Here is a 12,234-nt window from a genome sequence, read left to right as displayed (position 1 = left end):
GATCAAGGAGCGGAGACCGTACAGAACAATTATTGTTTACATGACATCAACAAGTGTCTAGTAATTTATTTAAACATATGTATGATGATTAATACAGGCAAAAGTATCATAAATATTAATATAAGAATGAATTTATATAAAAATCAACATGGCAAATATATGAACATAGAGTACATGTGAAATAGTGTGGTCCACAGTGCTCTGAGGCTGGTGTTCATAGCCCTAATACTAGCTAGCTTTGCGCAGTGGCAGTATCGTAACCAATGAGGTACATCCGAGGTGCGATTATTGCTAGTTGAAAACTTTAACCAATACCCCGCTGGGTCGGCGTGTAAAAGCGTCGGCTACGGCAATTTTTGTTAGCCCGTTCAAGGGCTTCAATATGATACAGTTGTCTCACTTATAGAAAATTTAATAATTAAGATTTATGTTATATTACATTATACATCTTACGATACCTCGCTGACTCCACATAGGCAGGAGACGAGATTCACTTACAGCATACTTGTGGTAATGTCTACGATTCCCTAAGGGACAATTTAACTTAACCTAAAACCATATAATTATATCAGACACGTGTTAACTTGTCAGTACTTGGATCTAATTACATGGAACTCCAGAATATAACCAGGATCAAAACAAAATTACACTTTTTATTTTGTTTATATATACTAAAAAGCTAATTTTTATTTATATATACTTGTAAAGCCATTAGCAGCATAGCGTTTCGGAAAAGTCCTTAATCCTAATTTTTTCCCCAAAGATGACCCGCCAAATCGTTTAACAACCAGGTACTCTTTCTCTGGTGGGTGAACAGAGGGTACAGTTAAGGATTGGCACCCAGTCAATCCTTCCCAGCCAGTATACGAACCAAGGCCAAAGCGGTTGCGAAGCGCCAGGCGAGTATTATTATTAACATCTATATTGACAAAATTTATTACAATTTTGCCTAATCTGAGGATTTCGATTAAGTCTTTTTGAAGTGAGGATAATGCTGGTATTCATTGTCACGCAGGACAGAGGGTCATAACATAAGACAATAGATCTAAACTGTAGGCGGAAGTACATATATATCATGGTTACAATCAATGTTTTAATGTATGGATATGTGAAAACAACTTTCTCTCGTGCACTGGCACACAAGGGCAGGGATGGGTTCATAAGTGATGCAGCTTAGAAGTAATATAAATAAAAATTGTTCTTCATTCTTTAAAATGGACAAGAAAATTTTGGTTAAATTGTTAGGATGTCGTTCAGAACACCTGAGTCAATAAAATAGTTACACAGTTGGTGGTACAAGAGGCCAGGTCTAAAGTCCTTTACGGTTTCTCATTCAACAATATAGTGTTCTAGTGAATACATTAAAGGTTTATCACAGAGTTTACAATCTGAGTATTCAGGTAGCGGCACAGCCTCACTAACGTGCCAGATGTGTCTATAGTCAAGGCGAATTCGCGCAATGACTACATCACATTGGCTGGTCTGGTTACTGTGCTGACCATATAAATACCTAATATTACAAAACTTGTCATAACTTTTAATACTGCAGCTTTCAGGTCTCTGGGCATTTCTTAGATCTTCTAAATCTGAATTAATTTCTTTAATTTGTATGTTTCTAATAATTGCAATAGATAGTCCAAAGTCATAATCAATGTTTTCTTTCCTTCAAGCCTCATTGGCCAATCGATCTACAAAGTCATGTTTTCCTACTCCAACATGGGATGGGATCCACACAAATTTTATACAGGAGTTATTATCATTGGCAAAAATTACATTCCATTTAATATTACAAGCTACTTCCGACATACATTGTGATGGGTTATTTAAGGACTGCAGAGCACTTTTAGAGTCACAGAAAATAACTCCACCACCATTGGGCTTAAGGTATTCAGTGGCTAGATAAATGCCCATTAACTCAAAGCAATAGCTTTGAAAGTAAACTAGTTATTATTGTTGTTGTTGTTATAGATTCAGCTACTCGGAACAAGTTCCAAGTAGCACAGGCTATGGTGAGCCCGTAACTTACCTGGCACAGGAGCGGGGCAAGTAGCACGGGCTATGGTGAGCCCGTAGTGGACTTGGCACAGGAGCGGTGCTGAGTCATTATTCGATTGATTGATGAAGATTAAGCCACCCAAAAGGTTGCACGGGCATGAATAGCCCGTAAGTGATGGCCCTTTTGAGCTGTTACCAGTATCAATAGATGATACTTGTGAGAGAGTGTCTCTCAAGATTCTCCCACAGCTGACTGGAATGGCTCATTGCAGTGCACAGTGCACCGATCTTGTGCACAGGGTCCTATTTCTGTTAACCCTGGATAGTGACCTGGCATATTGGGTATCTCCAGAATGCCCACTTAACCAGGAACACTTTTATAATACGGAGGCCGCCGTATGTCTAGGCAGGAAGTAGATACAGGGAGTTAAGCATACTTGCCACCAAAGGGTCAGTAAGTACATGGCTGGTGCCCGCGTGAGAGACAGAGGGTAGACGCCAGACCGTCTGACCTCTGGGGTCAACCGGCGCGATGGACAATAACAGCTATGACGTGTTCATGACGTCACTCCTGCTACTGCTCATCGAACGGTCATTATGATTGGTTCCCGCTCATTTGCTGCAATGCCATTGGTCAAATTGTAATCCCCTTGTGTGTGCCAAACACAAGATACCCTGAGCTTCAGGCAAAACTCATTCAAGTGAGGGATACCAAACCTAGAGGACGTGTTCTGTTCTGTCTACCGGCCAATAGACTGAACACCGTCTATTCCTCACCGTCAAGTTAACTCAGCATCTGAAGAATATACGACACACTCGCCCAGAATCACGAGTGTGAATATATTATTCAGAAGCCTAAAGTGACAAATCTCCAGAGCGAAACAGACTGGTATCAGGTAACCCCTGGTGACAAAGATCGTTGTGAGTGACTTAAGAGTGAACTAAGGCAGTGCCGCCACCTAAGTAATCTGTGTGTGACTTTACCACAGTGTACCTGTACCACAGCATACAGTGTAGTGCATGGTACCATATAACCTGCAGTAGCCAGCCTGCACTCGGTCTAGAGCGTGTAGCTAGTACCTCTGTACCTCTGTGCCTCGAGCCGCCAGCCGCCGCCGCCCTCACTACTACGTGACGTCACCACCTTACTCATCGCCAGCGCCAGTGTGTGTGCGGGTGTCTGTCTGTTAAGCATACAGCCCGCCGAACTGCAAGTACCCTCCGTGTCTACGAGCGAAACCAGCTGTCAGGCCACCTACGAGTGCTTGTATAAATGTGCCTGAGTGAGTGAGTAAGGAATGGTACCCTATCTGTAAGTACAAGATCTTGTCATTGTTTTATTGTGTCTGTGTTGATCTGAGGGATCAACCACAGTTCTCACCTTCTCATACCTGTCACAGGTCATAGGTGAATCGACGGTGTATGCGTGTTTATCTGTGTGGTATCACGGCATTTCACTCGTCTGTTGAATGTGAGCTTCACATACACCACACATTTAGTTATTATGTGATAATATTATTGTGCATGTTATTGCCTGTCCCATTGACAGTGTAGTTGTTGATTTATTGCATATCATCATTACCGAGTATCCGGTTGGAACTCTTGTGATCCCTTTGCACACCGGCAGTTAGGTTGCCGTGTAAATGATTGGCTGTCAACTGTGTTAAGTTAGGCGTTTCTCCACGAGTGGATACGAGTCGATTAGCCAGACGTCAAGAGTCTCGCTAATACAACCATAGCTTTGCTGACGCCCATCTAAAGTAAATCAAGCACCCTGTGTACTAGTGGTTAAGTTAGTAAATAAACTACTGTTAAGCTTTATGCGGTGTTTCCGTTGAACCACTTCTGAATACTGCCAATCAAATACTGAAGCCTTCAGCTCTAGTGTCTTCAACACCGAGTTGCCTATATTCACTAAACTAAAAATGTGATGAGGACCCTAGGAGTCCCTTAAAGTGTTAAATCATTGAGGAGATTCCAACGATCAACGTGGAGCAGGACCAGGTGAGGCTAGTCTGAGAAGAGACCCTCAAGGACTCTAACTCGACCTTGCTCCCAGGCCCTGTATGGTTGCTCTCGTATTTTCTATTCTGCTAATTCCGACAGCTTCGTGAAGCGTCTGCCACATGTACATTGGCGACGTACGCATTGCAGTCGTGAAAGCAAAAAAGAAAAACCCCACAATGCTGGAGAGCTGTGGAGGTGCAGCTGCATCCTGCATGACGGGAGACGTCTCCCGTCAGTTATTATTCGCTACTCTGCTGCTTATATGCTCGGGCAACACTTCACCGTTCTCCAAAGGTTGACAAGAATATTAACTGGAAGTAGGGAAAGGTTTGAGTTCCATAACTAGTACTAAGAAGGGCTTTGCTTCTCTCATTAGGCTAATGAGTTTGGAGCGAGTATATTATTGGGATAATCTACTCGCTACAGAATTTCCCCTCCCAGGGGATGAAAGGAAAAAACACTTGATCAAGGAACCTAGCTGGTCGGTGAATTATACGCCCTGCTCGCGTTGTATAACCCTCAAAGTTACCTTTTTGTGCCAGTGATAGGGGGAACAGGTTAAGAAGGGATTGTCATCCGGGAGTAGGGATTGGTGACATTGTTAACAACATGAATTATATTATGGCTGGAAATGGAAACAAATCCATTATTTGTATCAGTGCAGGTGGAAATGATGTTGGACGAGTTATGAGTGAGACACTGATACACAGGTTTTAAGACAGCCAAAGAATTAGGAGTAAGGGGAGGAATCTCGATCATGTGTGGCGCTCTTCCAAGAAAGGGAGTTGGAAATGAATGGTTGTCGAGGGTACTTGGTATCAATTGCCGACTTGATAAATATTGCAAATCAAATGCAATATCCTTCATTGATAACTGGGAACACTTCTATGGAAGGAATGACATGTATGCTCGGGATGGGGTGCATTTATCCAGGGCTGGGGTTGTTGCTGTTGTCAACTCGTTGGAACTTGTGGAAGGAGGGGTTTGTTTGGGTTTAAATTGTTAGCAAATAGTGGTTTGGGAATTGATATGGAGATGGGAGGTAATAGAAGTAGGTGTTTGTTAGGAAAACAAATTGGCAAAATGATCGGGGAAGAGCCTCAAAATAACAAGTCACCTAAGGTATATTACACGAACAGTAGGAGTCTAAGAAACAAAATAAATTATTTAAATGCTCTTGTCTACACGGAAAAAATAGATATTATTGCATTTACTGAAAAGTGGATGAATGTAGAAAATAGAGAATTATTAGCTGAATATCAAATAAATGGATTTTAACTATTTCACACAGAGATATATTAAACGAGGAGCGCGAGTGGCCATATATGTTAGGGAAAATATGAAATATAGTCTCAAAGAGGAAATCCATACAGAGCCACACTCAGAAACTATTTGGCTAGAATTAAACGAAAGAGCAAATAATCTTTTAATAGAAGTTACATACAGGCCACCAAACTTAAACGGAATGGAAACAAATCATCTATGGAATGAAATATCTAGAGCATCTAGGACTAACAGTATTTGTGTCATGGGTGACTAATTTTAGTGGAATAAATTGGTTTAACAGAACAGGGAATAATGAGGCAGAAGATTTTCTACAATTAATTGACGGTTACTTTCTTACGCAACACATTAAGGAACCAACGCGGGGAAATAATATTTTAGACTTAGTGTTAACTATCAGGGGAAACACAAATTAATGACATCAAAATAGGGAGTGAGCTAGGGAACTATGGCCACAAAGAAATCAGATTTAGTATAGAATAGAATAGATTTGTAGGGAAAAATTCTGTTAAAGTGCAAGATTTTTGAAAAGCTGATTTTTATAGCCTAAGAAATTTTTTGGGGTGAAATAGATTGGAAAGTCTAGTGCATATGGGGTGGGCCGGTCTTGGAGCGGGACGTGAACCCAGCGATGGGTGACGTAAAAAGGGATTTTGATGTGGATTCAAAATATAACTTATTTAAAAATATTCTAGCAAAGCACAGGAACGTAGTTATACCAATACATCTGAAAAACCTAATAGGTAGAGAGAAAACATGGTACAAAAGGATAAAGAATGGGGAAATGAGTTTAGAACAAGAATTCATCCAACTGGTTAGAAATGTTAAACATGAGATAAGGAGAGCAAAACGAAACTATGAAATTTACATAGCAGGTCATGCAAAGACAAATACTAAAGGGTTTTTCAATTACATCGAACACAAATTAGGGAAAGGATAGGTCCATTAAAAACTGTGACAGGTCAGATAACTGATAACGATGAAGAGATGAGCAGTATTTTTAATAAATATTTTATCTCTGTATTTACTAAAGAGGAATTTAGCAATATGTCTTCAGCCAAACAAGTCTATGAGGGTGGGGAAGAGGACAGATTGACTAGTTTTGCAGTTACCAGGGAGGATGTTATTAAACAATTAGTGAAACTCAAGAAAAACAAACGGATGAAGTGTTTGCCAAGGTGCTTAAGGATTGCAAAAAGGAGCTTTGCGAGCCATTGTCTACCATATTTAATATATTATTAGTCAGGCAGAGTCGTGGATGGTTGTTAATGTGGTTCCAATTTTCATGAAAGGAGATAGATCACTTGCGTCAAACTATCGGGCAATTAACTTAACGTCTATTGTTGGAAAGTTACTTGAATCGATAACTGCAAATACCATCTCTCTTCATCTTGAAAAACATAAATTATTAAGTGACTCACAACATGGATTTACAAATGGCCGTCCAGGTGCTGTCACAGTGAGTCAGTCAGGTGCTGTCACAGTGAGCGGTTGTGTTAGCTGGAGCTCTGGAGTAACATTATTATTGCAATAATGGAAGGATTAGTTAATGATTTGGTGAGTTTGGTTGGAGCTCTGAGAGCAGAGATGGATTCGCTGCGGGAGGAGGTACGACGGCTGAGACTTCGAGAGGAAACGAAGGAGGAGACCAGTGTTGACGAGACCTCATCGTGGAGAGTAGTGAAAGACAGGGGTCTTAAGAAGACCTTGACAAGGCCGCCTACAGACGCCCTAAGGACGGCAAATAACAATTCATTTTTGAGGCCCTAAGGGCCTCAAAATAACAATTCACTTAGGATATATTACACTAACAGTAGAAGTCTAAGAAATAAAATTAATGAATTAAATGCTCTTGTCTGCACAGAAAAAATAGATATTATTGCACTTACCGAAACGTGGATGAACGTAGAAAATAGAGAACTATTAGCTGAATATCAGATAAATGGATTTAAACTATTTCACACAGATAGATATATTAGACGAGGAGGGGGAGTAGCCATATATGTTAGGAACAATTTGAAATGTAGTCTCAAAGAGGGAATCAAAACTGAGCCACACACAGAAACTATTTGGATAGAATTAAACGAAAAAGCAAATAATATTATAATAGGAGTTATATATAGGCCACCAAATTTAGACAGAATGGAAGCAAAGCATCTATGGAATGAAATATCTAGAGCATCTAGATCTAACAGTATTTATGTCATGGGTGACTTTAATTTTAGTGGAATAAAATGGGTGAACAAAACAGGGAATAGTGAAGCAGAAGATTTTCTAGAATTAATTGACGATTGCTTTCTTACGCAACACATTAAGGAACCAACGCGGGAAAATAATATTTTAGATTTAGTGTTAACTAACAGGGAAACACAAATTAATGACATCGAAATTGGGAGTGAGCTAGGGAACAGTGATCACAAAGTAATCAGATTTAGCATAGAATGGAATAGACCTGTAGGAGAAAATTCTGTTAAAGTGCCAGATTTTCGAAAAGCTGATTTTAATAGCCTAAGACATTTTTTGTGTCAAATAGATTGGAAACTCTTGGGTATGGGGTGTGGGCCGGTCTTAGAGCGAGACATGAACCCAGCGATAGGTGACGTAAAAGGGGATTTCGATGTGGATTTAATATATAACTTATTTAAGAATATTCTAAACAAAGCACAGGAACGTAGTATACCATACAAATTGAATAGGTCGAATACTAATGACCCAAAGTGGATAACAAATAATTTAAAGAACCTTATAGGTAAAAAGAGAGCTTGGTACAAAAGGATTAAGAATGGGGAAGTCAGGTTAGAACAGGAATTCATACAACTGGTTAGAAATGTTAAAAAAGAGATTAGGAAAGCAAAAAGAAACTATGAAATTCGCATAGCAGAGCAAGCAAAGTCAAATCCTAAAGGGTTTTTTTCAGTTATATCGAACTAAGACTAGGGAAAGGATAGGTCCATTAAAATCTGAGACAGGTCAAATAACGGATAATGACAAGGAGATGAGTAGTATTTTTAACAAATATTTTATATCTGTATTTACTAAAGAAGAACTTAACAATATGCCTTCAGCCGAACAAGTCTATATGGGTGGGGATGAGGACAGGTTGACTAGTTTAGCAGTTACCAGGGAGGATGTAATTAAACAATTAGAAAAACTAAAACCAAACAAATCCCCAGGGCCGGATGAAGTGTTTGCCAGGGTGCTTAAAGAATGCAAAGAGGAGCTTTCCGAGCCACTGTCTACCATATTTAATAAATCAATAGAGTCAGGCAGAGTGCCAGAGTCATGGAAGGTAGCTAATGTGGTACCAATTTTTAAGAAAGGAGATAGATCACTTGAGTCAAACTATCGGCCAATTAGCCTAACGTCTATTGTGGGAAAGTTACTTGAATCAATAATTGCAAATACAATTCGTCTCCATCTTGAAAAACATAAATTAATAAATGAGTCGCAACATGGTTTTACAAATGGCCGTTTGTAACACGGGGTGGGGTTCTCGACTTGATCTTCCTTCTACTCCCCCTCTACCCGTATTCTTACTTTTTATTCTCTACAAGGGACTCCAAAACTTTTACTAAAGCCGACTCCACGCCACGTGGTCCTAAGACGATTGACCGACTTAGGATTCTACAACCAGTATGACGTGACTTAGGCTTTGAGCAAAACCCTAGAGTCGCCTCCGCCGCCACCAGACCAGTAACACAGAGCAATGATCGAGGTCTGGATCGATCATGCTAATTATTCAACCTTGGGGCTTGATCCCCACTATAACCGATGACCTTGAGTGTGGAATAAATTACACGGTAAAGATGACTTCCGATTTGGTGTTAGAATCGGCGCCCAATCCAACTCTGCCTCGTGTGGACCACGTGACCAGGACAAGTTCATATACTGTACATATAACAAACACATGGAAATAATAAAAATGCAATTTATTAACTAATTAATTTATTAAAAGAAAACTAAAACAAAATCTAAATATGTTCACTCCCTGTCACTTTAACACTCCCTACTTGACCTGAACGGCAATCAGTTGACTATCCCTATAAATAACAATAGCAACTATACCTTGGGCAACCAGCTAGATGTTGGGGGCTGGTCTTGGGAGAGGTAAGATGGGTGACCTCTCCCAGTAGATCTGGAGTCCACACTCAAGGTCATCGGTTATAGTGGGGATCAAGCCCCAAGGTTGATTAATTAGCATGATCGATCCAGACCTCGATCATTGCTCTGTGTTACTGGTCTGGTGGTGGCGGCGGAGGCGACTCTAGGGTTTTGCTCAAAGCCTAAGTCACGTCATACTGGTTGTAGAATCCTAAGTCGGTCAATCGTCTTAGGACCACGTGGCGTGGAATCGGCTTTAGTAAAAGTTTTGGAGTCCCTTGGTAGAGAATAAAAAGTAAGAATACGGGTAGAGGGGGAGTAGAAGGAAAAATAATTCGACAACACCCTCCCCGTGTTACGAATAACAAATTTGCTAACTTTTTATTACAGCAAAGTTGAGGCAGTTGATAGTGGTAAGGATTGTGATGTTGTGTACCTTGACTTTAGCAAAGCTTCTGATACAGTGCCACATGAAAGACTAATTAAAAAAATAGAAGCTCATGGTATTGGGGGTGCTATATTAACTTGGATTAGGGCATGGCTATTCCAAAGGAAACAGAGAGTAAGTATAAATGGGGTTAAGTCAGAGTGGGATAATGTTGTTAGTGGAGTACCTCAGGGCTCTGTCCTGGGACCTCTGTTGTTTATAATATATATAAATGATTTAGATTCAGGTTTGAGTAGCAACATTTGCAAATTTGCCAATGATACGAAAATCGGTAGGGAAATTAATTCGGAGGAGGACTCACTATCACTTCAAGTTGATCTAGATAGGGTTTTGAAATGGTCAAAGGATTGGCAAATGCAGTTTAATGCTGATAAATGTAAAGTTCTGAGGCTAGGTAATGATTATAGAGTTACAAGATACGAGCTAGATGGTGTTGAGATTGCGAAGTCGGATTGCGAAAGGGATCTGGGAGTTATGATTAGTAAGAATTTAAAACAAAAGGATCAATGCATGAATGTTCGTAATAAGGCGAATAGGACACGGGGATTTATTAATCGCAGCGTTAGTAACACGACACCTGGTGTGGTTCTTAAGCTATATCTTGCTCTGGTTAGGCCCCATTTAGATTATGCAGTTCAGTTTTGGTCGCCGTATTATAAAATGGATATAAATTCACTTGAACGTGTCCAACGTAGGATGACTAAGTTAATTCCCCAAATTAGAAATCTTTCATATAAAGAAAGATTAACAAAGCTTAAGTTGCATTCACTGGAAAGGCGAAGAGTTAGGGGTGACATGATAGAGGTTTACAAGTGGATGAATGTAGAAAATAGAGAACAATTAGCTGAATACCAAATAAATGGATTTAAACTATTTCACACAGATAGATATATTAGACGAGGAGGGGGAGTAGCCATATATGTTAGGGACAATTTGAAATGTAGTCTCAAAGAGGGAATCAAAACTGAGCCACACACAGAAACTATTTGGATAGAATTATACGAAAAAGCAAATAATATTATAATAGGAGTCATATATAGGCCACCAAATTTAGACAGAATGGAAGCAAAGCATCTATGGGATGAAATATCTAGGGCATCTAGATCTAACAGTATTTACGTCATGGGTGACTTTAATTTTAGTGGAATAAACTGGTTGAACAAAACAGGGAATAGTGAAGCAGAAGATTTTCTAGAATTAATTGACGATTGCTTTCTTACGCAACACATTAAGGAACCAACGCGGGAAAATAATATTTTAGATTTAGTGATAACTAACAGGGAAACACAAATTAATGACATCGAAATAGGGAGTGAGCTAGGGAACAGTGATCACAAAGAAATCAGATTTAGCATAGAATGGAATAGACCTGTAGGAGAAAATTCTGTTAAAGTGCCAGATTTTCGAAAAGCTGATTTTAATAGCCTAAGAAATGTTTTGGGTCAAATTGATTGGAAAGTCTTGGGTATGGGGTGGGGGCCGGTCTTGGAGCGAGACATGAACCCAGCGATAGGTGACGTAAATGGGGATTTCGATGTGGATTCAATATATAACTTATTTAAGAATATTCTAAACAAAGCACAGGAACGTAGTATACCTTACAAATTGAATAGATCGAATGCCAATGACCCAAAGTGGATAATAAAGAATTTGAAGAACCTTATAGGTAAAAAGAGAGGTTGGTACAAAAGGATTAAAAAAGGGGAGGTCACTTTAGAACAGGAATTCGTACAACTGGTTAGAAATGTTAAAAAAGAGATAAGGAAAGCAAAAAGAAACTATGAAGTTCGCATAGCAGGGCAAGCAAAGACAAATCCTAAAGGGTTTTTTCAGTTATATCGTACTAAGACTAGGGGAAGGATAGGTCCATTAAAAACTGAGACAGGTCAAATAACAGATAGTGATGAAGAGATGAGTAGTATTTTTAATAAATATTTTGTATCTGTATTTACTAAAGAAGAACTTAACAATATGCCTTCAGCCGAACAAGTCTATGTGGGTGGGGACGAGGACAGGTTGACGAGTTTAACAGTTACCAGGGAACATAAGAACATAAGAACAAAGGTAACTGCAGAAGGCCTATTGGCCCATACGAGGCAGCTCCTATTCTATAACCACCCAATCCCACTCATATACTTGTCCAACCCGCGCTTGAAACAATCGAGGGACCCCACCTCCACCACGTTACGCGGCAATTGGTTCCACAAATCTACAACCCTGTTACTGAACCAGTATTTACCCAAGTCTTTCCTAAATCTAAACTTCTCCAATTTATACCCATTGTTTCGTGTTCTGTCCTGTGTTGATACTTTTAATACCCTATTAATATCCCCCTTGTTATGTCCATTCACCCACTTGTAAACCTCTATCATGTCGCCACTAACTCTTCGCCTTTCCAG

The 12,234-nt window shown here is 39.7% G+C and overlaps 1 non-coding gene across 1 annotated transcript; it reads left to right on the top strand.

The window, feature by feature from the left end:
- The first annotated feature begins 234 nt into the window (after positions 1-234).
- On the top strand, positions 235-375 carry LOC123762469 (U4 spliceosomal RNA). The gene has a single exon (XR_006773356.1). It is a non-coding gene; the product is annotated as a U4 spliceosomal RNA (small nuclear RNA).
- Positions 376-12,234: the final 11,859 nt, after the last annotated feature.

Source organism: Procambarus clarkii, chromosome 2 (assembly GCF_040958095.1).
Source record: "Procambarus clarkii isolate CNS0578487 chromosome 2, FALCON_Pclarkii_2.0, whole genome shotgun sequence".
NCBI lineage: Eukaryota > Metazoa > Arthropoda > Malacostraca > Decapoda > Cambaridae > Procambarus > Procambarus clarkii.
Note: the sequence above shows the minus strand (reverse complement) of the source record. Positions and strands in the feature narration are given on the sequence as shown.